The sequence below is a fragment of the Lissotriton vulgaris genome, chromosome 10 (assembly GCF_964263255.1).
Source record: "Lissotriton vulgaris chromosome 10, aLisVul1.2, whole genome shotgun sequence".
Lineage (NCBI taxonomy): Eukaryota > Metazoa > Chordata > Amphibia > Caudata > Salamandridae > Lissotriton > Lissotriton vulgaris.
Window position 1 is genome coordinate 180,211,854 of NC_141698.1, and position 27,850 is coordinate 180,239,703.

At 46.9% G+C, this 27,850-nt stretch overlaps 1 protein-coding gene across 2 annotated transcripts in view; it reads right to left on the reverse strand.

The window, feature by feature from the left end:
* Positions 1-27,850, reverse strand: part of DRC3 (dynein regulatory complex subunit 3) — a 185,479-nt gene that overhangs the window by 121,901 nt on the left and 35,728 nt on the right. The gene's annotated exons all lie outside the window — the stretch shown is intronic.

The window sequence follows — 27,850 nt, forward strand, 5'->3', positions numbered from 1 at the left end:
TCACTTCCTGTCTTCAGATTAGGACACGAGTTTCAGTGTTTGCTTTAAATAGTAGTAAGTATGATTAAAGTTAGAAATAATGTAAATTCAGTGAACATCTTCAGAAGCATAGATTTTATCTTATTTAAAATAGTGTAGCAACAACCCTAGAAAAGATATTTTTCTTTAGAAATAAACGGTAAAACTATTGAAACCTAGTAAAGGGAGGAGGAAAAAGAAGAGGTATTGTGCTGGGGCGAGGACTTTAGAGAAGCCCTGGTGAACCTGGATTACAAAGACATATGTCAGACAGTAAATTCATTTTAGATTTAGGACAGTCACTCTCGCCCAGGCTACCTTGCAATAGTTTTCAAGTGCAGCTCCTAAGATGAGAAGCTCAATCACTGAAGACCGTAGACATTTAGCTGATCTCCATAAATTTAGGGGAAACTGAAAACCTCCTTTTGATGTAACCATAACTATGTGGCTTTTTTCCTTGACATATGACTCTACCAGCATTTATATGAAAATATGCTTCTCTAGAGCCCTGCAAGTTCTTAATATGTCTAATTTTCTTCCCGGGTTGCCTTGCAGGTTACGTGCAGAAACGTACCTTCCGCATCTCTGTTTCTCACCACCAGTCAAACAAAACATCAACACCTTAAAACGAAATGAAATGATATTAACTGGCCTGGTATTGTGGGAATCGACAGAAATCGCTGTTAGCATGAGCTGAAGCCATTTTGGTTGTGGCAGCCATTTTAGTTAGCCATGTGCTAGCCATGTGCTTCTTGTCTCTTTACTGTTGCCTGCTTTTCTATTCTGCTTGCGTCATCAGTTACAGTTAACTCCTTCAGCACTGAGCCAGAGCAATGCATGATCAGAAAGGCCTGTAGCTGCTAGAATACACCTGTTTTAGAATATAACTGACAGGCTATTCCAACTGATGTAAGGGTTTTTGTTACTCCTCCCACTCTGTTGACTAAGAAGTTTCCAGTTGTCCATATATGTGAATAGCTATTCTTGTGTATACTTGTACCGCCTCTTTTTGAGTCTTCATGCTTACTCAGCTACAAACTGGCCATAAAAGGCCCATGGTTTCTGTACTCCAGGTACTACCTCATACATTGCCTGAGGGCTCTGTGTCGATGTAGTCCCACTCATGAGTGATAATAAACTATTTCTTTGATATTACAGCTTCCGTGCCAATCTCTATTTTGTTAGCTAAGGACTTAAGGACAAAGAAGGGAGAACCACTGCACCAGTGGGCCCCTGAAAAGGCTCACTTTCACAGTATTCCAGGCCCAATGTTTGTTGAACTCTTAGCAATCAATTCCAGTCTTAGACCTCCCAGGCCAGTCTGGCTCTTAGACATGCTATTAATACTGAAAAATAAAGCACTAACAGAATGTATGCGTCTCCAGCCAGATTTGAGCCCCAACAGGGTAGGAGCAAGAGTCACAGTCATAAAGGGGTGGGGGTGGGACGGGGGTACGTGGCTGCGAAGGACAGTGACAAACCACAATCTTGTGAATGGCATTAGCAATGAGGCACTGGCAGATCAATACTACCTCTCACTTTGTGTTCGCTAGTTCTGTTCCTGATGCATGAATGGTGTTCTTGTCTGTCTTCTGGGTGGCTTCCCTTGTGGACCCCATCTCTCTTGCTTTGGCCCATGGCACGTTCAAGGCCCTCCATTGCTTTCTTACCATGGTGGTGTGAAAATTATTTTGTTCCAGCTGAAATGAAAGGCGCAGGGAATTATCCCCCAAAACTGGAGTTCCTTTCAAGTGATGGTCTTTGTAACTCAGCGATCATCTTTAAAAATTAAAATCAAAAGGAATTAATTCCCTTACCTCTATCAGTAGAGCTCCCTTTGTGGGTAGGTTTGGGTTTTGGGGTACAGGGTTATTTTTAGGATTCAGGGCTAGGTTTGGGTTTTGGGGTACAGGGGTATTTTTAGGGTTCATGGGTAGGTTTGGGTTTTGGGTTCAGGGGTATTTTAAGGGTTCAGGGCTAGGTTTGGGTTTTGGGGTACAGGGGTATTTTAGGGTTCAGGGGTAGGTTTGTGTTTTGGGGTCCAGGGGTATTTTTAGGGTTCAGGGGGGTTGGGTTTTGAGGTACAGGGATATTTATAGGGTTAAGGGCTAGGTTTGGGTTTTGGGGTACAGGGGTATTTTTAGGATTTAGGGATAGATTTGAGTTTTGGGGTACAGGGTATATTTATAGGGTTAAGATGGGTTAGTGTTTGAGGGTGTTGGGGTATTTTAAGGAGTACGGGTTGGTTATGATTATGGGGTGCAGGGGTATGATTATGGGGTGCAGGGGTATTTAAAGGGAGCAGGGTGGGATTAGCACACGATATGAGACATGGCATGAAGGGCGGAACGTACCACACGCCCCCAGCGTTTGTCACGCCCACAGCACAACGCAGACACGCCCACAAGGGACTACTTTGCTGGCACGGTTCTTTTACCTTTTAAATGTATATGGTGGGCGTCTGCATAGCCTATGTCCTTCTGCTGCAACTGCCCTTTCCAACGCTGTATTGGGTGTTGTGATTGGTGCTGTGGTTCCTGAGATTACCCGCCTCAAAGGTTTGGGCTCTCTCTTTATTATATTAGTATAGATATAGATATAGATAGATAGATATAGATATATTTTCACCCTAGGATGCCTCTGACATGAAGACGCCACTCCGTGTGCAAACAGGTTACAACCTTCTTTATTGCGAACTGCGCCCTGCGCCTGTTATTTTCAAAGGGTCCCGACGCGTTTCGAAGCCTCTCGCTTCTTCCTCATGGGATGGCACTCATTGAGACCGGATGGAACTGCAGCCCTATTTGTCCATTACGCATGCGCCCCCTAATGAGTGCATGCTGGGAGCTGTAGTTTGCTTGTACTCCTTCGATGGAGTCCGTGTTCCCAATTTGTTTTCGTGCTTTTAGTCCAATTTAACTGCCCTCCAGTGGGCTACAGACACATTGCCCAGTTCAAATTTTGCAGTTCACCCACGCTGCTTGTCGGCTGTCAAATGGCAGTCCCCGCAGACCCGCACTGACCTTTCCAGCGGGCGGTGCATCTTCCGCGGTTGAGGCCACCGCGTACAAATCTTCACCCTAGGATGCCTCTGACATGAAGACGCCACTCCGTGTGCAAACAGGTTACAACCTTCTTTATTGCGAACTGCGCCCTGCGCCTGTTATTTTCAAAGGGTCCCGACGCGTTTCGAAGCCTCTCGCTTCTTCCTCATGGGATGGCACTCATTGAGACCGGATGGAACTGCAGCCCTATTTGTCCATTACGCATGCGCCCCCTAATGAGTGCATGCTGGGAGCTGTAGTTTGCTTGTACTCCTTCGATGGAGTCCGTGTTCCCAATTTGTTTTCGTGCTTTTAGTCCAATTTAACTGCCCTCCAGTGGGCTACAGACACATTGCCCAGTTCAAATTTTGCAGTTCACCCACGCTGCTTGTCGGCTGTCAAATGGCAGTCCCCACAGACCCGCACTGACCTTTCCAGCGGGCGGTGCATCTTCCGCGGTTGAGGCCACCGCGTACAAATCTTCACCCTAGGATGCCTCTGACATGAAGACGCCACTCCGTGTGCAAACAGGTTACAACCTTCTTTATTGCGAACTGCGCCCTGCGCCTGTTATTTTCAAAGGGTCCTGACGCGTTTCGAAGCATCTCGCTTCTTCCTCATGGGATGGCACTCATTGAGACCGGATGGAACTGCAGCCCTATTTGTCCATTACGCATGCGCCCCCTAATGAGTGCATGCTGGGAGCTGTAGTTTGCTTGTACTCCTTCGATGGAGTCCGTGTTCCCAATTTGTTTTCGTGCTTTTAGTCCAATTTAACTGCCCTCCAGTGGGCTACAGACACATTGCCCAGTTCAAATTTTGCAGTTCACCCACGCTGCTTGTCGGCTGTCAAATGGCAGTCCCCGCAGACCCGCACTGACCTTTCCAGCGGGCGGTGCATCTTCCGCGGTTGAGGCCACCGCGTACAAATCTTCACCCTAGGATGCCTCTGACATGAAGACGCCACTCCGTGTGCAAACAGGTTACAACCTTCTTTATTGCGAACTGCGCCCTGCGCCTGTTATTTTCAAAGTGTCCCGACGCGTTTCGAAGCCTCTCGCTTCTTCCTCATGGGATGGCACTCATTGAGACTGGATGGAACTGCAGCCCTATTTGTCCATTACGCATGCGCCCCCTAATGAGTGCATGCTGGGAGCTGTAGTTTGCTTGTACTCCTTCGATGGAGTCCGTGTTCCCAATTTGTTTTCGTGCTTTTAGTCCAATTTAACTGCCCTCCAGTGGGCTACAGACACATTGCCCAGTTCAAATTTTGCAGTTCACCCACGCTGCTTGTCGGCTGTCAAATGGCAGTCCCCGCAGACCCGCACTGACCTTTCCAGCGGGCGGTGCATCTTCCGCGGTTGAGGCCACCGCGTACAAATCTTCACCCTAGGATGCCTCTGACATGAAGACGCCACTCCGTGTGCAAACAGGTTACAACCTTCTTTATTGCGAACTGCGCCATGCGCCTGTTATTTTCAAAGGGTCCCGACGCGTTTCGAAGCCTCTCGCTTCTTCCTCATGGGATGGCACTCATTGAGACCGGATGGAACTGCAGCCCTATTTGTCCATTACGCATGCGCCCCCTAATGAGTGCATGCTGGGAGCTGTAGTTTGCTTGTACTCCTTCGATGGAGTCCGTGTTCCCAATTTGTTTTCGTGCTTTTAGTCCAATTTAACTGCCCTCCAGTGGGCTACAGACACATTGCCCAGTTCAAATTTTGCAGTTCACCCACGCTGCTTGTCGGCTGTCAAATGGCAGTCCCCGCAGACCCGCACTGACCTTTCCAGCGGGCGGTGCATCTTCCGCGGTTGAGGCCACCGCGTACAAATCTTCACCCTAGGATGCCTCTGACATGAAGACGCCACTCCGTGTGCAAACAGGTTACAACCTTCTTTATTGCGAACTGCGCCCTGCGCCTGTTATTTTCAAAGGGTCCCGACGCGTTTCGAAGCCTCTCGCTTCTTCCTCATGGGATGGCACTCATTGAGACCGGATGGAACTGCAGCCCTATTTGTCCATTACGCATGCGCCCCCTAATGAGTGCTAGTCCTATGCTTAAAGACTTTGCTGTAGAAATGGCAAAAGACTTTGTCCTAAACTATCTCAGCGTGGATGGCACTTTGCTAATCCTATGCTTAAAGACTTTGATAGAAAAACAGACATTTGAGGTGAGCAGATCTAGAGTGTCGCTGGTGTTGAGAGTGCTCTAACAGGAGCTGCTTTCCACCTAAACTTGAGAACTACCCAGAGTTCTTTCCTTCTTTTTTGCATAATTTATGCGTCACTCTATGCCTGAAAGGGTTTTGTTTTGACTTATACTGGGTGCTCCCTAGTTTCTGGACAAAGCTATACCTCTCTGAAGAGCTCCAATTAGAGTGAAACACTGTGTCAGGGTTGCTTTCACTCATTTCAGGTTGGCTTGAGTTGGTATTTTACCAATTCAAAGCTGTAATACTGTGCCTGGAGTGATAAATGGCTTTTGTAATTTTACAGCTCGGCAAGGACAGCACTGTGCTAGTCCTATGCTTAAAAACTTTGCTGTAGAAAAGCAGACATTTGAGGTGAGCAGATCTAGAGTGTCGCTGGTGTTGAGATTGCTCTAACAGGAGCTGCTTTCCACCTAAACTTGAGAACTACCCAGACTTCTCTCCTTCTTTTTTGCATATATATATTAGGGCGGCGCGGCAGGAAGCAACCCCTTTCGGTTTCCCGGAAGCGTTCGTTTGACTCCGGCGAGGAGTATCTGCGCAAGCCCCCGGACCGCGTTACTGTGTACACTTTTGCTGAAAACGGGACCGGTGCTGAGAGACGGACGTCCCGGCACCAGTGGGTACCCGCTGAGGCAGTGGTTGTTTCCGAAGCGGATTGTCCGGTGAAGGAGTTTGCCAAAACGACGAACGGGACTATTTTGGAAACTGTTCGTCTTTCAAGGTGAGACTTCATTCTCGCATAATATTGTTCGCCATGTCAGCAGACGCATTGAGGGGCAGAGAGGAGGCAGCAATCGACCTCTTTGACGACTCCCCGGCTGGGGAGTCTCTCGGAAATGCTCACACTGAGACTGTGCAGGAGGGGGGCACGAGCCTCTGTGATAATTATAAAAAAAAATTAAAAATGAATGAAAAGAGAGCAGGTAAAGTGGTGGGAGCACCGCTCATTAAGCAGATACCTTGAGGTGGGGCGCATTCCACGAGGAATAAGAATTATGTTAGCGCCCAGCTATGAGCAACCAGATCCCAATATGCTCAATGAATGGGCAGAATGCAATTTGGACTCATCCCGTAAATTGGTCACAATCCTGGTAAAATATGCAGAGAGCGACCGGGTACTACTACAGCAACAGATTGATGAATTAGAGGTTGAAATCAGCGCCATGGAAAAAGGAGCTGAAGCAGTATCCACTAAACTCAGGGGTGACATGATGGGCAGGCTATGCAAAGAAGAGCACATTATTAAAAAGCGTAAAGCGTTCAAATTTCAACGCGATAAAGTTGACTACCAGCAGGGGCGTATTTTTACTTTCACCAAGAAATTTCATGCTATCAAGGCTTCCAAGGGCACTCAAAGCTCAACTATGTCCTCGACCGGTGCGAGTAATTTGCTAGTCTCTGGTCCAATGTCTTCTGCTTCTGACGTGAGTTCAGTGCCTGACAGCGGATCAGATACAGAAGGAGCTAGATTTGACTCGCGGTTCGGGTTTACAAGGTTTTCACTAGCGCAGGAGGTCGACTGCCTGAGCCAGGACAGGCGAGAAACCCTTCGACCCCGCAAACCAGGTCAAACCGCAAACAAAGATGTAACAAAAAGCGGCAGCAATGAAGGAAAGCAGGCCGCCTCAGAAAAAAATGAAAAAGCCAAAAATAAGTTTTACCCCAAGAAGAGGTGGAACCAGCACAACTAACAATTCAGGATAGTAGCCTTGTGACCACAGGAAATCCTTTGGTTATCAACCTTACCACAACTGCTCTCACCGAGGATGATGTCAATATTTTGTCGCTTGGATTAACATACAGTCCTGCGAGTAACTTCAATTATGCTAGGACAAGGATAGATGTATACAAGTACACCCGCAAATTGAAGTTGTAAAAGCATCTCTTGAGCAGTAAATATCAACCAAAAACAAAGGAGGTTGTTTCAAGTCCTTTATCACCAGGACTGGTTGCCAAAGACTCTGGTTTACTTCAGTATTTGTTATCATTGCGCAATGAAGCTCAGGTTACAGGAACTCCGGAGGAACAGTTGGTATTGGATTCACCTGGTCATACAGATTTTAAACCTAAATCGACTTTTACCCCTCTTATGTTGTATGACAACATTGACATTTTTCATGATTTAACAACAGCAGGGATCAAGAAACTCCATGTTGCAACTTTGAAGGAGAAATTTAGATATGGGGTTCACAATAACAACTATAACAGATTGGTCAAGAAATCCCAGGCTGACAATACCATCATCCTTCGCCAAGCTGATAAAGGCGGTAACGTGGTGCTGTGGCCACGTTCCCTCTATTTGGAGGAGGCTTACCTCCAACTAAATGATGTATTATGCTATAAACGGTGTGATGTATCAATTCTCAGATGAGTCCAAGCAGAATATTACACACTCCTGACAGGTTGGAGAAGTGCTGGACTTTTAAGCCTGGACGAATTCAAATTTCTTAAGAAAGACCACCCGGTGATGTCTGTTTTTTACTTGATCCCTAAGGTTCATAAGAGTGTTACAAATCCCCCTGGCAAGCCAATTATTTCCGCCAGGAATGGGCTATTGGAAAATGTGACCATGTACATTGACTTTTTTCTTCAGGATTTTGTGAAAATATTGCCGTCCTATGTACAAGATTCTGGGGACTTCCTTAAAAAACTGGAAAATGTACATTGGGATTCTCAATGTTGGCTAATCACATAAGATGTTTAATCTCTTTATACTAGTATTTCACACATGGACGGTTTGAGAGCTGTAGAATTCTTCCTGGGTAAAAGACCGATTCACCTGTATGAACACAACAAAATGTTAATCAGTATGATTTCCTCTTGTCTCCACAACAACTTTTTCTTGTTTAACAGTCAACATTTCCAACAAGTCAGGGGTGTAGCCATGGGGGCCTGCTTTTCTCCCATTTATGCCTGTTTGCATATGGGCTACTGGGAGGAGCAGGTTTTGCATGGCACATTCAATGATGTGGTTGTTGAACATGTGGTACATTGGAACCGCTATATTGATGACATTTTTCTAATATGGCGGGGTACAAAAAAACAGGCGAATGATTTTTATTAACCAGTTAAATCAGAATGTCTTCAATCTCACTTTCACCTCCAACATTAGTCAGGAGAAAATCTACTTTCTAGATGTAGAGGTAGTGGTTCAAAACAATAAACACGAAACAGTATTATACAGGAAGCCCACAGCTGGCAACACTGTGTTGCACGCCAAGAGTCATCACCCGGCGCATCTAATTCGCAGTATTCCCTAAGGGGAAATGCTGCGAATTAGACTAATTTGCAGCACCAAGGGCCAGCGCAGGACAGCGCAGGAGGATAGTGTAGGAGAGTAGGGTCTGCTATCCTATGGTCACCCCAAATTTTTGCTTTTTGCTTCATTGGTTTATGACTTAATGTGGCTGTGGGCCTGCTAATCAGACCCACAGCCTGCTGTTCTCTCTCTAAATTAATGCCAATGCACTCTAGGTGCATTACGAATTGGATCTGGTTCACCTTATAGGCCACTGTAACAGTGTACCATAGGTACCCAGGGCATAGGTGTTTCCAAGGTCTACCAGGGGCTGCAGCATGTATTGTGCCACCCCTGGCCTGGCCTCCATATTTGACACAACTGGCTGATCACTCAGCTGGGGTAAGTTGGTGTAATCACCTCTTACTTAGATATAGTATCCCTATATCTAACCTATCTGGACACATGGTAACCTATAAGCCACTCCTATGGAAGGCCTCGACAATCCTAGAGGCAGAGTGCTTGGTTTTATGTGAGATGGTGCTCTAGCATGAGCTGAGCCTGTCTGCAGCTGTCGGGAACAACTCCCTTAGCTGTTCCGGGATATTGCCATACCAGTGGAGAAGTGTGGCTCACTGGTTAGAGGAGGCAGACCTGGAAGCAGAGGTCAGCCCGGGACCAGGGTTCAATTCCCAGCTCGGCGGGGTCTTGAGTCCTAAAAATGTCCATGGACTCGACAATTCTCGCTCCGGTGCCTACTCGATTCACGGGTTCACACTCTGCGACTCTGGGCAATAGCTTGCTTAATCTCCACAACGGCCCCTCGGGGCGGGATGCCTGGCTTTCACCTTGCGGATACCCTGCTGGGGTTATCTCACAGGGGAATACCAAATATGCAGAGAGCGACCGGGTACTACTACAGCAACAGATTGATGAATTAGAGATTGAAATCAGCGCCATGGAAAAAGGAGCTGAAGCAGTATCCACTAAACTCAGGGGTGACATGATGGGCAGGCTACGCAAAGAAGAGGACATTATTAAAAAGCGCTTAGAAACCGCTCGGTGATTTGCGCTATATAAATTCCTGTACATTTACATTTATATATACTCTTAAGTGCATTATAATCCTCGCGGTTACTTGCTAACTTTGGTTTGGCTTTATCAAAACATGTCGAGTAAGGTGTCATACGAATTGGGATACTACCCCCTCGCCAATTCTGGCGACGGGTGTAGCATTCCACCCTTCTAGAGGGACACGACATGTACATAACCTGAACCCCGGTTAAAGTTAAACTCGAGCCTCAGCATCACAAAATGGATGCTGCCACCACAGACACAAGTCTGACCTCCTGCTGCTGGGAGTCCTTCCAGCAAGGGAGGCTTGGACAAAGGGTTTCCTGCCTTGGGAGGTGTGAGCACCACCCCAGACAGGATTTTGTGTATTGGGTAAGACAGGGCTGAATAGAATGAGACATGCCTGGGGCACACAAGGTGTCCATGTGCATAAGCCAGTCCAAACCGGTGCTGGGGCTTTCCAGCCCCAGTCCTGGCGCGGAGCTGGACAAAGGAAAGGAGGTGTAACCACCCCCCTTCCTGGTCCCACCCAGAGGAGGGACCTAGCAGGTGACCCGGCCCCCAGATTTGGAATAAGAGTAGGAGCTGTGTCCCAAGACTTCAGATCATCCTGAACTCGACTTGAAACTAAGAAGAAAACTGGACTTCGACATTCTGCTGCACAGAAGACTGAAGAGCATCTCCCTTGTGGCCAAGGAGTGGCCACCCTGTGAATACAGGCACCATCCAGCAACTCGACGTCTGCTTTGCGGCCGCCTCCTGCCGGAGCCCGAGCCCAGAGCCTGACGAGACCCAGACTCCCAGACATCTCAGAGCCCGATCCACAGTCCCTGAAAAGAAGAGACCCGTGGAGGCACCGAGAGACGTGGGATGGCCATCTCGAAAGACCCACGAGAAGCTGACTGCGCAGCACCCGAGGCACCCTCGACGCTGTGCTTTGGGGTTTGAGAAACCCCACCACCGAGCAGCATCTGCACCGAAGATCAGCCCCCCAGCATCTCCACGGTCTGCGTGGGGCCCTTTTGCATTTTGCCACTCAACGCGCCATCCCGGTCACTGGCCACGTGGCTAGTGGCCATCTTGGTGACGAAATCTGAAATCAACACCGCTGGTCTGGTTGCTTCAGACTGGCTCTCGCTCCCCTGAAAAGGAGCACCCGCTCTGACCTTGCTGGACCGAGTGAGAAGCTTGCATCGTTTCCTGCGTGGCTTGCATTAGCCAAGGCCTGTTTGCTCCGATCAAGAAGCCGACACCGCCATCAGCTAGAGCCTTCGTGGGACAGCTCGTGATCGACGCCTGGACGTCCTCGACCTCTTCGTGTCCACGTGGCTGCAGAGACAATCTTCACCTCTTCGCCTGTTTGCACCCGACATCGCCTGGTTGTAACCTGGTTCCACGGTAGTCACTGGCTAGTGACTTTGAACATTGTCCCCTCTGCTTTCAGGTCTTCACCTCTTCAGATCCACCCTTGGATCCACCGGAACTCTCCTCGACGACCCGCCTGCAGCATCTTCATCTACAGGCTCCATAGACCCGCGCGACAAAACCCGACACACTTTGAGACATATGCACCCGCTTCCTGTGGGTGAGGTAACCCTGGCACTCCAGTGCTCCTGTGTATCAATACACCTCTAGTGTCTATGTTCCAAGTTGCTAGGTTCTAGGTCATCCGGAAGGTTCCTTTTTCAGTAACTTTGTAACTTTTACGCACCATTGACATTGCATTGGTGTATGCGTGTGCTTTAAGCGCTGCACCCGAGTCCCGCGGGCCTTTCCCGACTTAGTCACTGCTAGTCCCGATCAGCTCCAGCGATTCCCAAGGCCCTAGGCCTACTTCCTTTTCGATTGGTGGTACTTATACCACTATTTTAGTATATGGTTTAGGTGGCCCCTAGGGCTCATCCATATTGTGCAACTTTTGTATATTTAAACTGTGTTTTGTTTTAACGCATTTCCTTCTGTGCTCATAAAGAGTATAGGGGATATTTGTAGTAAATAAATATATATATATTTTCAATATATATCTGTGTGGTTTCCTTTCATTTGGTATTCAAGGGGATTGTGTATGGTAAAACAGCTTGCTTCACATGCCTTTACAGAGTTTAGCCTAAGACTGCTTTGTCCACGCTACTAGGATAGCTGGTCTATAAGGTTGACTTACAACCAATCATCATACGGGTTGCTTGGCATGGTACAAGGTGATCACTAGAACTGGTGAGCATCATATACCAGGCCAACTTCTCACAGATAGCAAGGCACGATTTTTGGCCAGGGGTTATACCAAGACCATAGTAGATGCGGCTATCCGGAAGGTTAATGCCGTTCCGAGGAAAGATGTTCTGCTACGGAAAAAACCAAAGCAAGCAGAAATGCCCAAACCAAATCAACCGGTAAGACTGGTATTTACGTATAACCGGCAACATCAAGCTCTCCGCAAAATAGTTGCCAAAAACTGGAACCTGATATCTAATGATCCGGTTATTGGCAACTGTATGTCAGCTAAACCCGAGATTTCTTTCAGGAAAGCACGCTCTATGGGCGATGCCCTGGTGAAATCCAGCCCCGAGGTGTTAATTAACAACTCGTGGCTTCAAGCTAGCAAGGGTTTCAGAAAATGTGCTGTCTGCAAGGCTTGTAAACACGGGGTGAACAAGACACAGTACATTACACCTTTTTCTGACATCCCTCGTATTATCCACAAACAGTTGACGTGCAAAACTGAGTTGGCGGTGTATGTGCTAGAGTGTCCATGTGGCCGGCGGTATGTGGGGAGTACCAAGCTGCAGGTTCACAAACGGATACTCCAGCACATAAGGGCCATTAACACCGGGGACACTGCTTACCCAGTTGCACGCCATTTTAAAGATCTTCATAAAAATCAAAGTCAACTGTTGAGGTATTTTGTCATTGATGCGGTTCCACCATTGAGGAGGGGAGGGAACCGTGAGGCTATTTTACGAGCCCTCGAGACAAGATACATTGTGGAACTAGAAAGCAAATTTCATTTGACCTCAATGCCAGTGAGGATTTTTATACTTGTTTATAGTTTCCGTTTTTTGTTCCACTTAGCTCTCCCAGCTTGATATGTAGGCTCTATGAATTATTCCCCCATCGGTTGTATTAACCTCATAAATCAGTGGGGTTGCCGGAGTTTTGGGCCTATTTCTCCTAGCACAGCACAGTGGTTCGTTTTAATGCATCTTTATCTGTTTTTAAACATTTTTTAATAACAAGACAATTGGTTCTGTTATATTTTACACATATTTTACACAGTATATTGCACTAAATGTACAGATTGCTTTTATTGTCATGACCGTGTGATTAATGCAAGATCCCTTTTTTATCTTTGGATGATAAGCATGAATTAACCCACATGGGTAATATCAATTCATGAGGTTGACCAACTGCATAATAACAGCTTTGGTGCAATTGTTTTGAAAATTCATTTTTTGACCAAGCGACATGTATTTATTTCTTTGGTACATTTTGATGAAAGCAAGCTTCATTTATTGTGCAGGCTTTTTTATCATAGAAATTGCACTTATATTTGCTCAGGTCCTGGCTACATTGTGAGCTTGTATTCAATGCTTTGAATCCATAGTTAGTATGTTTTGTATGTTTATTCATGCAGGTCATGCTGACAACCAATCATGTAACATCATAATGAGCACTTAGCACTTTAAAAATCAACTGTTCCCTCTCTAGCGTTGTGTGATCAAGGCCTCCAGGTAGGCCGAAACGTTATGCTGGTGGCGAGAAAATCCAATAAATAAAAAATGTTCACCGGCAAGCTGGGTCGGCTCTTGTTTCCTTCTCTGGTGGTGTCCTGAGGATAGCAGAATTGCTGGAGTGTTGGTTCGAGTTTGCTTGGCATATAATATATATATATATATATATATATATATATATATATATATATATATATATATATATATATATATATATATATATATATATATGTGAAATTGACAAACTACCAACCTCCCAGGCAATAACCAAATACAGGGAGGATATGGATGCGAGACTCAAGCGAGTAGAAGATATCATTAAAAAACGCACGGCATTCAAATTTCAACGTGATCGCCTTGATTATGAGCACGGCCTGATATTCACGTTTTCAAAAAAATATGATAATATAAAGGCACGACAGCAGCAACCAAAGATTAATAGGACAAATCCGTCAATACCATCCACAAGCAGTGAACAGGTGGAGGTATCATCAGTTTCTGAGGAAAGCTCACAGGTGGACAGTGAATCGGACAATGAGTTAAAGCGTTGTCAAAGGTCGGGGTTTCGCAAGTTTACCCTGGCACAGGAGTTGGATGTGGTTCGACAGGACCGAAAGTTAACCCTTCGCTCAGGTACTCAGGGAGCAGCCGCAAACAAATCCTCAACAGGAAACGCACCGAAAGGAGAAAGTGCAACAAGAGGAGGAAATGCGGGTGGGAGGCAAAAGAAACAACGAGCGAAGTGGCAACAAAAGCAAGTGCAAAAGCAGTAGATGCAAAAACAGTGGTCAACCTTTCGGATGTGGTGCTCACTCCAGGCGAACAAGCTATTCTATCGCTGGGTTTAACCTACAGCGCCTGTGGGGACTTTGACTATGCGAGCACAAAAATAGATCTATTCAAATATGTCCGAAAACTTAAGTTGAAAAAATACCACAGCACGCATAAGACCAGTGAAATGGGTCCATCGGTTCAACCAACCACTGCACCTCACAGTCCCCCAGTTATGGGACAAGCCTTGACTCAAGAACTCATGGAACTACAAAATGAAGAAGGGTCTGCTCTATCGGTCCCCGGCTGGGGTCCAATTTCAACAATAGAAAAAACTCCTTTCAGACCCAAATCCAAATTTTGCCCCCTGATGCTTAAGGACAATTTGGATCTTTTTCATGATAAGGTATCCTCAGAATTAAAGAGCTTGCAAATTAAGATTTCCAATGCTACCAGAAGACGGAACTATCGTGATATGGAATACCACAAACTGATTAAAAAGTTACGAACCAATAAAAACTTGGTTATCCGCCAATCAGATAAGGGTGGAAATGTGGTCTTGTGGCCCCGAAAAATGTATATGGAGGTGGCCTTGAATGAGCTCAACGACCATGAGTGTTATAAAAGAACCAACACCAAGGAAGTACAATTGGCCAGTAACACAATCAACTCTAAATTGTTGGCATGGAGGAGTAAAGGCTTACTGACGATGGACGAATATAAGTGTTTGAAAATTGACTGTCCAACGATTCCAGTTATATACTTTATCCCCAAAGTCCATAAAAACTGCCAACAACCTCCTGGCCGACCGATCACTTCTGCCCGCAACAGTATTTTGGAAAATGTAAGCAGGTACATTGATTATTTTTTGCAGGAGCATGTTAGATCGCTGCCCTCTTTTATCTTGGACACGGGTGACTTGCTTAAGAAAATCTCCAATTTCAAATGGGAATCAGGCTATTTATTGGTGTCACTCGATGTAACGTCCTTATATACAAGCATTTTTCACATGGACGGAACCAGAGCAGTCCAACATTATTTGAACAAGAGACCTTTGTACCTGCAAGAACATTCCAAAAGGATTGTTTCAATGATTGACATGTGCCTAGAGAACAATGTGTTTCTATTCTCTAATCAGTTATTTTCGCAGACCAAAGGAGTGGCTATGGGGGCCTGCTTCTCCCCCAGTTATGTCTGCCTTCACATGGGTGACTGGGAGGAGCAGGTCCTCCTACCCAACTTCCATACAACCAGGAATACCAAAGTAAAAACTTGGTTGAGGTATATTGATGACCTCTTCCTTGTTTGGGATGGGTCTGAGATTGAAGCTGCAGAATTTATCAGTCAATTGAATATTAACAATTTAAATCTAAAATTCACTAGCGGCATTAGTGCGAATTCCATTGTCTTCTTGGATGTAGAAAGTTATGTGGAAAATGGTCAATTGGAAACAAGGCTCTATCGAAAACCCACGGCAGGCAATACAGTGTTGCATGCTGCTAGCCACCATCCGGCCCACCTGATAAGAAGCATCCCCTATGGGGAGATGCTTCGCATCAGGAGAATTTGCAGCAACAACACAGAATGCCTTGAAGCTCAAAGAGAATGTAAAACCAGATTCCTGAATAGAGGCTACTCGATAGAGACCATTAACAATGCGATCACTAAAGCTAACAAATTTGAGAGATCGCAATTACTGGCCCCCACTAATGACACTCCCAGTGTCTCCAAAAAAACAGTTGCCAGTGAAACAAGTCTGATAATTGGTTTTAGTAACCAACATCAGGCCAAACGTAAAATCATAAAGAACAACTGGCCTCTCATTACTAGTGATCCAGTCGTAGGCAATATGTTTTCTAAGTCTCCCTGCATTACCCATAGAAAAGCAAGGTCTATGCAGGATAGCCTGGTCTCGAGTAGTCCTGAAGTAGTCACGGGCTCGTGGCTTGATGCTAGTAAGGGCTTCTTGAGATGTTCCACCATTTTTGCAAAGCCTGCAAAAATGGTGTAAGTAGATCTGAGTATATGACTCCTCTATCTCCTAATCCCATCAAGATTAGAGGAAAACTCAATTGCAGGTCAGAATATGCTGTATATGTCCTAGAATGTCCCTGTGGTCTCAGATATGTAGGGAGCACCAGACCACAGGTTTATAAACGGATTTTGCAGCATTTAAGGGCCATCACGAATGCAGATTCCTCCTATCCCGTAGCCAGGCACTTTGAGAAAGTACATGGAAAGAATGCCTCCGGGTTACTGTACTTCGTGATTGACACTGTTCCTCCACAGAGAAGGGGTGGAGATAGAGAATCCCTTCTGAGGAAACTTGAGACTAGACATATTATTTTACTCGATACTAAGATGCCTAATGGACTGAACACCAGTGAGGACTGCCATACTTACCTGTAATCTGCAATGCTCTTTCTGTCCCTGGACTACGTGGTCATCATAAATCTCAAGCTATGAATTTTAACATCTATGAACTAACCCCTCTGTCCCCCACATGAATGTATAAACATGATAATTGTCATTAGTACATTGTTTTAAAAATCACTGGTAGCACTATGATTCTTTGAACCGTTACGACTATGCACTTTATTGTAATTTTGCACATTGACAACCTTTGCACAAACAACATCCTGAGCCCACTTGGGCCTTATTCTTAGCTATTCCCATTCTCTATGATAGCAAACATTTCTAGTCAATGGAGGTATAAGTTATGTACAAATGCTCCTGTTACAAATTGTATACGGTTGAGCATTAAGTACATGATTTTAAAAGTAATTGGATGTCTAGGTTAAGCTTTGACAATGCAATGGGGATATTTATATTTTAAAACATTTTATATATTTATATGTTTTATTATTACGCTCTAATTGTCAATGCTTTTTAACCAGATTTTGTGCAATAGTACTCAGAGATTGTTATATTTATATATTTATATATACAAAGTGAACTAGCACACTTTATCTCTGTTCAAAGTATGTTCACACATTATGTGCCAATTGTGTATAGTAACTTTACTATGTCTATTTTGTAACGGCTCACTTGCACTTTAAAAAGGGTATGCCAGCCCCGATGACGGTGTCATGTGATCAAGGCTTCGTTAAGCCGAAACGCGTCATGGCAGATTGGTGTTGGGCATTTGAATAAATAAATTGCACCAATTTTCGGGTCTCGCCTCGTCTGTTTTGGCTATTTTCCTGAACTTTGGACGTCTACATACCGCATATATATATATATATATATATATATTATCACAAATCCTCCTCTTCATGAGGGAAGCGGCCACACAGAGAAATTCCTCAGGAAACACTTTATTGAACCATGTAGTAATATTCGTCGCAGTGGACGTGTGCTGTGTGAGACTCGACGTGATGTGTCCTGATAGCAGAAGTCCGGTCAGGTGAGTTTCCTCAGCCCCTCCCCCGGTCCCCGCATACGTTCCAGCACCTTGAGCAAGAGTCTGTTGGGCCGTGAGCTGGAAATCAGTAAGACCAACTCTTCGTGCAATGACTAACTGCACATGGCAGCAGCCCTTACTTCACTTGCTCGCTGAGGCGGGCCGGAGCTGTGCCAACACCATGACAAAGAAAAACGGCTGCCAAAGCAGAGTCCAGGGAAGCTCCAGCCTGCTATTGGAACCGGGCCACTTAACACGCCTTTGGTGAGTAAATATCACATGAACCCTCCTCTCTACTAAGGAAGCGGCCACACGGGGAAATTCCTTAGGAAACATTTCATTGAAATAATGCATTTCGGCTGTAGTTAGCCTTCCTCAGATGCCGTTGTAGTCCGGATGTTATCACATCCACATTTAAAATAGACCCACTACGCTCCAATTGGTGCAAGCACTGTTAGCCCCTGGTTACATGAACGCCCATCAGCTGTAGCCAAATGTTGATTACAACTCCCAGAGATCACCTTGCTTGGGAAGATGTAGCGCGGGGAACCAGTGTTGTAATATTCGTCGCAGTGGACGTGTGCTGTGTGGGACTCGACGTGATGTGTCCTGATAGCAGAAGTCCGGTCAGGTAAGTGTCCTCAGCGCTTCTCCCGGTCCCCGCATACGTTCCAGCCCCTTTGAGCAAGAGTCCGTCGGGCCTTATAGGTAGAATCTAGTTTCCATAGGAAATTAATTTTTTTGTATTGCTAATAACTTTGGCGCCATTTGACAGATCTTCACAAAATTGTAAAAACTAGTTTACACCTGAGCTCAGCTGCTACGTGGAAAGTTTTGGGGTGATTGGTCAAGCGTTGGCTGAGAAAAAGGAGGGACTCAAAACAGTGGTCCCCATGGAACTTCCCATAGGGATTTTAGACACAGTTACAGCCCAAAACACTAGACAGAATTATACCAAATTTGGCAGAAAGCTAGCTCTTGGACCAGAAAAAGCCATTTTATGATTTGGTTCAAATTCATTCAGTAGTTTTGGAATTATTAAAGAAAAAAGAAAACTGTATATCTAGGGATGCAAATCCTCTGTGCATCCGACAAATCTCAAGCTGAGATATGATTGGCTGCCAGCACTTGAACCACAAAGTGTTGGCAGCCATCTTGGGGATTAGACTCGCCTGAGTCCCAAGAAAAAAGTCACGTAAAAAAACATACCGGCAGGGTAGGAATACCCTTGCCCCTAGGCCTGGTGGAGAGGTTGCCACAAAATTGCGATGGATCGCCAGTCTGCAGCAAAATTAGAAGAAAAAACAAACGTGGTCTCCCTCACTTGTTTTCTATATTCACCCTGGGTGGGCCAGGTCCTGTGGGCTTATTTTTGATGATATTGGGAGGAGCGAGTGGTACGTGGTCCCCATCCACAGGCTGAATCTGACCCTGGGGAACGCCACCTCCTATGGCCCAGATGAATCAATTAAGCAGGAGTGGGCTGCAGGCCGTTTTGGGTCCCGGGGACCACCACCTACCAGGGCTAGGCCGTGCACTTTAAAAGGAGGGAGGCAGTGGGTCCCTCTCCTGGAGCCATTAATGGATCCGGGGACCACCACATTCCCCAGGGTCGGCTCCTGCTATGTCCTGAGGTGTCCACCCTCGGGACATAGATTTCCCTGCCCACATTGGTGTTAGAGGGAAACCTCTATTGCAGCACAAAACACACAGTGCCCAGTGCTGAGGGAAGAAGAACTTGAAGTATTTGCTGTTCCTGAGTCTTCTTGAACAGGGGACAAGCTCTACCTCAAGCCCTTGGAGAAACTCACAAAAAGAGATTGCAGACAGTTCAAGTCCAGTCCTTTCACTGCCCAAGACAGAAGCAGCCACTGCATGCCAACACAGCAAAGCATACTAAACTTTATTTTCCTATCTGGTCCCACTGGGAAGTTATATTTATAAGATGGTATAAATTAACTCCCATGCTTTCCTATGGGGCAGATAGCCTTTCAATAGTGAAAAACGAAATTGGCAGTAATTCACTATCAGAACATGCCACACACACCAGGGCATCTCCTACCTTTCACATGCACTGCACCCTGCCCACAGGGGTACCTTGGGCCTACCTTAGGGGTGACTGATATGTAAGAAAAGGGAAGATTAGGGCCTGGCAAGTGGGTGCACTAGCCAAGTTGGCATGGCAGTAACAAACTGCACGCAGACTCTGCAGTGGTAGGTCTGAATTATCTTTTCAGGGCTACTCATGTGGGTGGCACAATAAGTGCTGCAGGTCCACTAGTAGCATTTGATTTACAGGCCCTGGCACACTCAGTGCACTTTACTAGGGACTAATAAGTAAATCAAGTAAGCCAATCATGGAAACACCAATCCATAACACAATTTACACAGAGACCATATGCACTTTAGCACTGATCAGTAGTGGTAAAGTGCCCAGAGTCCTAAAACCAACAAGGCCAGGTCAGGAAAAAATAGGAGGAAGAAGCAAACAGTTTTGGGATAACCTTGCAAAAAGTGCCATTTCCAACATTGGCCATATGCAAGACATGATGGGGTGGAAGGCTCTACCTCTCATTGGTGCAGATGGATGGCCATAGCACTATCAGTGGGTAAAGTTTCCACTTGGAGACACTGGAGGTCAGACATGGTACCATCCAGAATGAATGGATTGAAAATCTCTTCCGTCTACTGCAACATAAGGGAATTCTATAAGACACTTAAACCAGGCAGCTATGTTTAACAGGATATGGTAACCCTTTGTAGAAAAATGTACACCTCAGATGGGATAGATAAATATTTGTCACAATACATTCACATGTCCCGTATCCCCTCTCCCAATCACCTCCTTTCCCTACTTCACTTCCATCAATCTTCTCACCATCATACCCACCTTCACCCCCCCTTTTTAAGTCTCGCCTGAGACAGCGCATGCGCTGTCTCTTCGAGACATTTAGTAAATGGCTTTTAAAAGTGCCACCAGAGGCTTTTGCTGGCTTACAGCTTGCGTTCACGAGCTTGTGCACGTGCACAGCTGCCATCTGTGCTTTTATTGCTGTAATCAGGCTCCTCTGCTTGCACTACCCCCTCCCTTTTCCACCTCCCTCCTGGTCAGCTTCATTTGTGTCTTCTAGCTGTGAATCATGCTCCTCTGCTCGGACTCCCCCTCCCTTCTCCCCCTCCTCTTCGTCAGTTTCATTTGTGTCTTCTATCACTGTGAATGCTCCTGCTTCCTCCCGGCACACACACTATCAGTCGTCAGTGCACGCTTTCACCAGGCATACACACCATCAGCCGTCAGTGCACGCTTCCACCAGGCACACACACCACCAGCCGTCAGTGCACGCTTCCACCAGGCACACACACCACCAGCCGTCAGTGCACACTTCCACCAGGCATACACACCACCAGCCGTCAGTGCACGCTTCCACCAGGCACACACACCACCAGCCGTCAGTGCCCGCTTCCACCAGGCATACACACCACCGGCAGTCAGTGGACGCTTCCACCAGGCACACACCACCAGCCGTCAGTGCACACTTCCACCAGGCATACACACCACCAGCCGTCAGTGCATGATTCCACTAGGCACACACACCACCAGCCGTCAGTGCACGCTTCCACCAGGCACGCACACTACCAGCCGCCAGTGCAAGCTTCCACGAGGCACATACACCACCGGCCATCAGTGCACGCTTCCACCAGGCACACACACCACCAGCCGTCAGTGCACACTTTCACTGGGCACACACACCACCAGCTGTCAGTGCAAGCTTCCACCAGGCACACACACCACTAGCCGTCAGTGCACGCTTCCACCAGGCACACACACCACCAGCCGTCAGTGCACGCTTCCATCAGGCATACACCACCAGACGTCAGTGCACGCTTCCATCAGGCACACACACCACCCACTGTCAGTGCACGCTTCCACCAGGCACACACACCACCAGCCATCAGTGCACGCTTCCACCGGGAACACACACCACTAGCCATCAGTGCACACTTTCACTGGGCACACACACCACCAGCCGTCAGTGTAAGCCAGGCACACACACCACTAGCCGTCAGTGCACGCTTCCACCAGGCACACACACCACCAGCCGTCAGTGCACGCTTCCACCAGGCACACACCACCAGCCATCAGTGCACGCTTCCACCAAGCACGCACACCACCAGCCGTCAGTGCACGCTTCCACCAGGCACACACACCACCAGCCATCAGTGCACGCTTCCACCGGGAACACACACCACTAGCCATCAGTGCACGCTTTCAACGGGCACACACACCACCAGCCGTCCGTGCACGCTTCCACCAGGCACACACACCACCAGCCATCAGTGCACGCTTCCACTAGGCACACTCACCACCAGCCGTCAGTGCACACTTTCACCAGGGACACACACTACCAGCCATCACACACTACCAGCCATCGGTGCATGCTTCCACCAGGCACACACCACCAGACGCCAGTGCACGCTTTCACCAGGCACACACACACCACCAGCCGTCAGTGTACGCTTTCACCGGGCACACACACCACCAGCCGTCAGTGCACGCTTTCACCAGGCACACACACCGCCAGCCGTAAGTGCACGCTTCCACCAGGCACACACACCACCAGCCGTCAGTGCACGCTTCCACCAGGCACACACCCCACCAGCCGTCAGTGCACACTTTCACCGGGCACACACACCACCAGCCGTCCGTGCACGCTTTCACCAGGCACACACACCACCAGCCGTCAGTGCAGCAGGCAGGCTCTTCTCAGAGTTTCTTGGTAAATATGTGTTTGATGCCTGGGAGGAAATGGGTCGAGTTTCCTTAAACCATGCTGAGTATGTAGGTGCAGTCATGAACTCCTGTGTGAGTGAGTCATGCTGCCTGGGGCTCACTCACTCCACATTTGTAAATTGCGCCTGCACCAGGCTTTTTCTCATTTGCAAAGTTCGGCGCATGCGCACAGCTAGGCAGCCCCCACACCTGGAATGACTGCTTCCTACAACCAGAATGGAAACAACATTCAGAGCAATTAAAACAAGTTCATTTGATGCAAAGAACTGTTAACAAAAACCATGTCCAGCTATTGTAGATCTGGCAACTTAAACAAAACAGCAACAAAAAACAAAAAACATTGGCATAGACAGTAGGTCTCGCTTTTTGGACCCTATAAGTATTTAGTTATGCAGCAGAATATCCTTGGTGCAAAAACACCAACTGTTGCATGGCTAAACACTTATAAGGTCCCAAATGCGAGACCTATTGGCTAAGCCAATGCTTGTTTCTACCTGTGACTGCGCATTGTGACTCTAAGAATCCAATAAATCTGGGAAATTCCCCCTCTCCCTTTATTTTAGGGACTTAGGGACTCAGTGGTAGTCACACTTCCAAGGATCCTCTGCGTCAAAGGGGTGGGATATGTTAGAGTATGATGGATCTTTGATTAGAGGACAAGTTGGATAGGTATGGGCCACCCAGTTATCTATATACAAAAATGTGCTAGGATTACTTTACGGATGATTTTTACTAAAGTTCTATGGGAAAACAGAGTTGTGGCCAGGAATCATCAAAACTTTCCTGTTGTTCCTTATAGGTGGGTCCGCAATACATCGACCAAGGGACCCTGGATGTGCATGATGGTGCTGTGATTGAAATAATAATGTTTCCAACCTTGTAGTATTCCTATTGATTGTTGGGATTGTGCAGGAATCCTCGGCTCTTCTGGGTGGGAGGTTGTATGCACTTTCAGCTTGTTGTTGTTGAGATTTGTCGACATTTGAAATTGCAATTGAAAACAATAATGTGTGTTTAAAAACCTTTTTTATACTCTAGCTGCATTTAGGCTGGAACAAAATAGTTGCATAGTGCATCGGATGCCGTTTGTTTTTTTATGAAATTATGAACAAAAATTGACAAAATAAATGTTTGCTAAAAAGAATATGTGCGAGTGATCGATTTGAGACCGTTCTTTATGCCACTTAAAGAGATCATATCGGAACAGAAACCCAATCTATTCTGTCTGCAACTGGCTGCTGCAGAGATATATGACAGGAACCAGAGACATGTAGTCTATGATCAATTAGGCTGTTTGCTAGTAATCATTTATCTCTTAGTGAGGGATCTAGGGCGATGATCCCTGCCACTCTTACGTCTTATAGCTGGCTCATGACGGACACCATGGGAAGTGAAAATGAAAAGTTGCCTCAGGAGCAAAATATGGTATGCCATGCCATTTAGAAGCACTAGTGTGAGAGTATGCAATTGTCAAAGCCTCCTGCACCCCGACCATCCAGCTTATGTCGGCATTGTGGACTCTCTGACAGGCTCATTAGTGTGTGTCAATTCCATCTTTAGAAGCCTTTCCGATGGGTGCCAATTCTTGGCAAGTTTAGATGGTTACACAAAATATGCATGAGTTGAGATCATTCAAACAAGCTCTGCTGAAGACGTTATGATGTGCTGGGATAGTAATTTAATTTGCATGGTATAAGGGAATGTTCCCTGCCCAGAGTACCCAACTGCAAGATCTATGTCCATGACTACGTGAGGACTACTGTCCCTGACTTGGTTATAACACATTAAGTGTAAAACGTGTAGCAATAGTAACCATGAGTATGTCTGTGACGAAGCCTGAGCAATGGGGCCAGTGGAATTCATTTTGGATGTCCATGGCTTTGGTAAGGACTATTATCCCAGACAGTGGATGTATATTGCTTGCATTTCTGTGGCTACAGGAAAGAGATCCAGACACTGAAGTGAGGATAATGTTGGATACAAGTCTACCTTTAGAAATTCCATGAGGCCTTTTGATATCAATGTGCTGCTGTGAGCACTATCATTTGGTGGATTGTAGGGGTCTAGTGTGGGACTGCAGCTTCTCTTGTGTGAGATTAGGAAATGTCTAAGGCTGCCCTGCCCTTTTACCTGTCACTCTGGTCATGGTTATGTCCTCAGTTGGACTGATGACAGCCAGGTGCTGAAACCTCAGGCCTCTTGTGCAGCAGTTGTTGGTTCTTCTTTTTTTTTTTAATTAATTTTTTTTTTAAAACCTTTATTTTCAAATAGTGCACACAGCTATTCAGCCTTACATCCCGGAGGCTAGGCAGCAAAGCGAAATGCAGTGAATTAGAGTGCAAGAAGCATAATGTCAGAACGAATGAAGGTTAAGTTTTTCAGTTTTTTGTATCAGAAGAAGAAGGGAGGAAGATACAGACAGAGGCGCCGAAACGGGCGCTAAGAGAGAAGGCAATGAAACCAAAGTACAGTGAGGCCTAGTCTAGGAGTCGGTCAAGCACAAGGACCACAGTTATAATCAGAACAATAGAGATACTAAGAACGGTGGGAGAAGGAAGCACAGGATAAAAAAGATATCGAACCGTCAGTTGGAATCATGGGCTATGGGGACAAGTGTTCTTCCCGTGGAGCGGGTTCTGGAGGTATGCAAATGTCACCCCTGTACTCATTCCAAGCCCCCCACAATTTCTGCCATTTTTTAGGTTTACCCCTGGCAACATATACAGTCTTTTCCCGGAACATACACCAATCCATATTGGCCTTCCATTGTACCACCTTCGGGGCTGCTGTTGCCCCCCACATCTGTGCAATGTCCCGCTTTGCAACCATATTCCCAAGGGTCACCCATCGGGTCTGGGCAATGTTGTAATCTGTCGGGCCCCAGATATTTAAGAGGCATCTTCGGGCCTCCGCGTGTACTTCCACCCCGGTCACCTCGCTCATGATCATGTGCACTCGCCTCCAATAGGAAGCTATCGTGTGACATTCCCAAATGATGTGCATGAAGGTGGCAAGAGCACCACAACCACGCCTACAGAGGCCATCAGCAGAATGTGCCATATGTATAAGCCTGGGGCCAGTGACATAGACTCTATGCAAGATCTTTAGCTGTACCAACCGAAGATGGGAGGGGATAGCGACCTCCTTGGGGGATGACACAGCACATTGCCAGTCTTCGTCGTCAATCTCTATCCCGTCCCGCACCCACTGATCTCTCACCCCCAGGAGGAGATCTGTGCGAACATTGATCAGCTTCTTATATGTCAAGGAGATAGCACTGCCCGGCATGTGGCCATCCAGTACTCGATCCTCCAAGGGAGAACTGTCGGGAATCACCTCACCCTCCGGCATGGCGGACAATAGTGCATGTCTCAGCTGAGCGTACCGGAAGTATTCCGTCTCACCCAGCTGAAACTCCGTCTGCAGTTGGACAAAAGACTTTTCCTCCCCTCGCAACATCATGTCCTCCACCCTGGAAATGCCGATCAAGTCCCACTTATCAAAGCCTTTAGTGTGCCATAGTTTACACAGTATATCAGAATCATAGAGTGGGGTCACCTTTGTAAGCCTATCCTTCCACCGCTGCGCCTTTGTGATCGCTCTCCAGATGTGTACAGCAGTTTTTGTTGGCCCAGACATCCGCCTATCAAGAGACCTCGTATATAGTGCCCTATGATATTTCCCGCCATCCAGGAGCCACCAATCCATGGCGTACCCTGGACTATCCACAGGGCCGTATAGGCCATGATTAATGGCTGCCAACTGGGAGGCCCAGTAATATCTTCGCACGTCAGGCAGCGCTATCCCCCTATCGTACCACGGGAGCGTGAGCTTCGTGATAGCAATGCGGGGCCGACCATCCCAAAGTAGGGCACGTTGCAAGCTCTCAATCTCACCAAAGTATCGGGCCGGGACCGGGTCCTGAGTGTTTTGCAGGGCGTAGAGAAATCTGGGCAAGGACATCATCTTGAATAGCGCCGCGCGCCCAAGCAGGGAAAGCGGAAGTTTACGCCACCCCTCCACATCCCGCCGGAGGTGAAGAAGAGGGGGAAGCAAATTATTCTTGTAGCGCGCTTTAGGGTCAGTGGAGATGTAAATCCCCAAATATTTGAATCCCTGTCTCGCCACCTGTATGCCGCAGCCTCTCGGGAGGCGAGGCGTCCCCCCTTTCAGGACATACAAATGCGACTTCGACCAGTTAATAACCAAGCCGGAGTACTGACCAAAGAGTCGAAGCACGTCGCAGGCCACGATGAGAGACTTGCAAGGGGAAGTGAGATACAGAAGGATGTCATCTGCATATAATGACACTCGGTCCTCGAAGTCAGGGGACCATCGGATGCCATGTATGTCTGGATGGTTGCGTAGCCATGCCGCCAATGGTTCGAGTGCAAGTGCGAACAAGAGGGGCGTCAGAGGACAGCCCTGCCTGGTGCCCCTCTGAAGAACAAAGGGCGCCGAAACTCGACCATTGACCGCTACATTAGCCAACGGGCTAGCGTACAGAAGTTTGACCCACCCTACGAATTCCGGACCGAAGCCGAGCTTCGCCAACACTGCCCATAGGTAACTCCATTCAAGGGAGTCAAAAGCCATCGTGGCATCCAACGACGCCAGGACAGCTGGCTCCTCAAGCATGTGGGCCCTGTTGTTGGTTCTTCAAGTTGAAGACTGCCTCAGTCCTACTTGTTGTGAGAAGCATGACTGTACACAAAAGCTTTATTTGGGGCACAGCATAAGGTGGCCACTGGAAAAAAAGAACAACCCCAAACCGGTCCTACAGTTTGAGACAGAGGATCAACCTCCTTCCCCTTGATTTATGAGATTTTCTTTCTGTAAGGGTAGCCCCACGTGGATGTTTACATTAAGGGCTGAGGCATTTACCTTCACACTCTGGTATAATTGACTTTTATTGTCACCATATAGATATGTTAGTATGACAACTAGTAAATAATGTGTAGAAGAAATGCACTTGACACCTGTGACTAATACCCCCCTCTTACTTTCTGTTAAACAGGACCAGGATGACACTACTGCCACACCAACTAATGAACTTTACTACATCACTAAGCATGATTAGGGTCATTTTTCTTTTTCACACTTTTTTAGGTCTCGGCCTATTCCATTCCACAGGAATGAATAGGACGAGTCTATTGTGGTGAAACCAAGAGTTAAACTAAGCTCTCCTAAGCGGATTTCCACGAGTGCATGTGCTCTTGTGCACGAGCTTTTGTCCGAGCCGCCTGCCTACAAGAGCTTCACATCCAAGCCATCTGTTACTTCCCCCGCGTGGTGCCGCCAGCAGCTTGACTTCAAGGGGTTCCGCTCCGCCCCCTGCTGCATCAAAGGCTTTCATTTCGCGGCCGCAGAGTTTTTTTTTATGCCCCTTCAGGCCACAGACTTGCTCAATTATTTGACTCAGGCCACAGACTCCATTACTTGCGTGCTATTCTTTTAGGTGTTATAAGTCGTCATTGCATCATAAGTACAAAGTGTTGCGCCCGACTTGTATTTTGCTGTTTCCGTCATTGCATCTAAATATATCCTACAAGTTTCATGCTTTTGGTA